The sequence below is a fragment of the Anneissia japonica genome, unplaced genomic scaffold, assembly GCF_011630105.1.
Source record: "Anneissia japonica isolate Jap-2015-1 unplaced genomic scaffold, ASM1163010v1 scaffold8272_len249160_cov157, whole genome shotgun sequence".
Taxonomy (NCBI): domain Eukaryota; kingdom Metazoa; phylum Echinodermata; class Crinoidea; order Comatulida; family Comatulidae; genus Anneissia; species Anneissia japonica.
Genome location: NW_022742976.1, coordinates 244,510 through 248,475, shown reverse-complemented (window position 1 = coordinate 248,475; position 3,966 = coordinate 244,510). Strand labels below are relative to the sequence as shown.

Below are 3,966 nucleotides of genomic sequence, written 5' to 3'. Positions count from 1 at the left end.
AAACACATAGAATTTTGTGGCAAACATATTTAAAAAATAAGCATATCTAAAATCTCACAATGAATTGGCGACCGAGTCCTAAAAAAGACTGGGATCACTGATAAAGTCATAGGACCCTTGCCTCAAGCGTTAGGTCACTGAAAACAGTGTTGTTGTGACGTTAAAAGGTCCGTTAACAATAACAATTCAAAACGGTTATTCAACTATATTGATATAAGACACAGGTTTATGTTTTGCTCCTTTTAGAAATAGGCGGTGCATAATGCTCATTTTATTTTGTAGAATTTAACATGGACTATTGATCCTGTTGCACAAACGTGTCAGAGAACGCATTTGCCATGGGGAAAGAAACCACCGATGAGGTGTATTCCAGGTAAGGTGTAATAATCTTAAACTTTATATTAACAAAACAGAATTCATTGCATGTGCTTTCAAGAGACACTTAAAGCTTGATCACATTTCTGTCGCTTGAAGAACTTAACGTTTTACCCACTAAATTGGTAAAAAATCTTTTGGTGTCACATTCGATTCCGCGTTGTCATTGTCCAATCAAGTTTAGTTTATTTGTAAATCGACCAAGTACATTTATTCTTGACTTATGGAGGATTTGAAAATTTGTCGACTATGGCACTTCTCATGCTGCCGTTCGTGCACTATTTACTTGTACGTAAAAAACAAATTCGTACCAGATCGGCTTTGAACATTACTTTTTATTAACCTATATTTAACAAGCGTATTGGCAACAAATAATTTATATTCGAGGTGCCACTCATCTGGAATAACCTTCCCAGTGCACATTCAATATTTACCTACTGTGACTGTCTTAAGGTCTAACTTACAGACTTACCTCTTTAATTAGCGTCATTTTTATTTTTATTTCATTTATTGTTGCATTTTTTATTTATGATTCTAAACTTTTCCACTGCTTCTTTCGATTTGTTTACTTGTATTTTTGCTTTGAGTTAGGCAATGATCATTCCTGCATGTGGGTTGTGAGGTGCCTAATGGGTGCAGCGCTTAGTTATCTCCAAAGAAAGGCGATTTATAAATGGTCTTATTGGACTGAATTGAAGTAAATACTATAAAACTTAATGTCAAGTTCAGTATATATTCACACTATTTTGAAAACTATATATTTAAAATTTAATATAATATTTAATACTTTTATAAATGGATTAAAAAAATGAATTCTACTTTCTTTTACGATCATATTATTAGGAATTAAAAATGGTTATCACATCATTAAATTATAGGCCCGAATTATATATTAAATAATATAATATTTACTAATCAGTTAGAATGTTTATATATTTTAATAGGTAATGCACAATATCGCGACCAAATCAATAACCCTGGCGATGTGCTAGTTAATAGGTGGAGTTTTGACTCGCAGTTTCCAACGTTAAATGGAACGGTGTCACGTGGATATACCAATGACGGGTGTCTACCAACTAGAGGAGCATTTATTGGTACAGAAGACATTAATGGAGCACCCGGTAAGCCCGTTTCCATAAAATTGTAACAGATTTTTTCTAACTTGTTGATAGAACTGGCTAGCTTTCCCGATCGCACAAGGAAGAGCTACGCAATGTGTAATAATTTTAGAGAAACCAATTTAAGTGAAAATATAATGATTTTTGGAAAATTAAGCTGCAATTAATTTTATATTTAGAATGACGTATAAGTTGTGGGTTCCTCCTTTATTCACATTTTGAATTTTAATTAAAATGCTCTTATTAAATTGATTTTAGTTTATAATAAAAAGTAGTTTTTTTGTAGTTCTGTTTACAATAAATTCTCTCACCCACCCAAGAAACACTTAATGTGTTTAACAATGTTTAAAGACAATTATTGAGAAATATATGTTCATATCATGCATCTAAATGTGCTATCACACATATACATATATGATTTACAATGATATATATATATATATATATATATATATGTATATATTTCTAAATAATTGTCTTTAAACATTGTTAAACACATTAAGTGTTTCTTGGGTGGGTGAGAGAATTTATTGTAAACAGAACTACAAAAAAAACTACTTTTTATTATATATATATATGTATATATATATATATGTATATGTATATATATATATATATATATATATGTGTGTGTGTGTGTGTGTGTATACATATCTCTAATGTATATGTATGTATTATTGTTATCTTGGAGCACTCTGCTATTTTTTAAATTTTGCGGTTCGTTCCATTATTCCTTGCCACACTAGAGAACGATAAAGTTTGTTATCACTCACAATTTCAATTATAATTTTACTTGCAGTTGAAACATTGTCCCTTGAAAATTTTAACAACTTCGAGGTGTTAACTGATGTTTCAAATTACTTTAATCTTCCTTCTTACTGTTAAATTCAGCTTTGCATTCGGTAAGTAAATTTATTCGTTTCATCGAAATAATACTGTCTAATTCAACAAAATAAACAATTATGTAATGTATTTCGTTCTTATTTATTTACTTATTTTTATTTACAGCCGATATAGTGGAAGGCGACTAAAGCTGCAAAACGAAGGGGCTTTTATAAACCACAGAAGAAAATTGATGAATAGTCAATCTTAGGACAGGTTCAACTGGTTTTTTTTAAATTACTCATGTACCTTGATTACTAATTTTAAATAATTAAAATTGACTTAAATTAGCGAGGATAACAAACTGTGGAGTAGTTTAAAGAAGCAACAAAAAAAATTCTACAATATTAGATTTTTGCACGTTGTACTCTGTAGTCTGCCTTTTGGAAATGAAAAAATTCACATAATTGGGAAGTAAAAATCATACGGTAATTGTGAAATTTAAGTCATTCGCCGAAAGAAAATGTGTGATATTGAACTGATTTTTCTTAGATAGAAAAAAGTTGTTTTACGAAAAACTGGGGAACGGCCGGTAAATGAGATACAGATTGTTGAATATTAAAAACTGAGTGAAAAGGGTGTAACCCTTATCTACACATTTTATACCAGATTTTAATTATTTAAAAATCTGTATTCTATGAATTTTAACGTTCCTCAGATTATTTGTTTCTGTCTCAGAAAAATCTGTTCCAGAACATAATAATTATTTTGTTTTCCTCCGTAGTTTGACTTTCAATTTTTTGAATGAACTGATTAATTGATTGATTGAATGATTGACTGATTGATTGATTGGTAATCGAATAAATCAATGATGGTTTGGTTAGTTGTGGGTTGAACCATCATTTTTTTTTTCTGTCTCAGAAAAATCTGTTCCAGAACATAAAATTATTTTGTTTTCCTCCGTACTTTGACTTTTAATTTTTTGAATGAACTGATTAATTGATTGATTGATTGAATGATTGATTGATTGAATGATTGATTGATAGAATAATGACTGATTGATTGATTGGTAATCGAATGAATCAATGATGGTTTGGTTAGTTGTGGGTTGGACGATCATTTAATTTGATCTTCATAAATAGAGTTATAGAGGTTACTGTTCAAATTATATTTAATGATTTAATTTAAAATTGTTGTTAATAAATTAGTAGATGTAAAGTTATTGTTTTTGTATTTATTGCCAACGTAATAACACTCTACAGAAGGTATTTGGTTTTAACACGTTGACTACCAGACCTTTTTTTAAGGTTCCTTCCCGTGTGCCAAAACAAGTTTACATGTACAAACATGCTTTTTTTAAATTTTATCTAGTCATATGTCATCAAAATGAAGTGTCTAATAAATTGGCGGGAAAATATTAGGGGGCGAGTATACTCGTCGATGGCACTGTGATAGAACTTTTTACAGACTATGCCAAGTGCGAGTTATCTCGTCCGCTTTTTGCATGGGTTGGTATATGTTCAAAGGGCGCCCCCACTTGTACCGCTCGAGTGTACTACCGGCAAAATAACACAACAGACATATATATGTCATTTGTACGTTATCGTCTAGGTGTATCTTCCCCGAACTACCAGCCGTTGAGTCTGTGGTT

General features: G+C 30.7%; 1 long non-coding RNA gene across 1 annotated transcript; it reads left to right on the top strand.

Annotated features, from left to right (window-relative positions):
* The first annotated feature begins 252 nt into the window (after positions 1-252).
* LOC117119288 lies at positions 253-3,533 on the top strand. Its single transcript, XR_004447165.1, has 4 exons — positions 253-373; positions 1,320-1,496; positions 2,293-2,395; positions 2,502-3,533. It is a non-coding gene; the product is annotated as an uncharacterized LOC117119288 (long non-coding RNA).
* Positions 3,534-3,966: the final 433 nt, after the last annotated feature.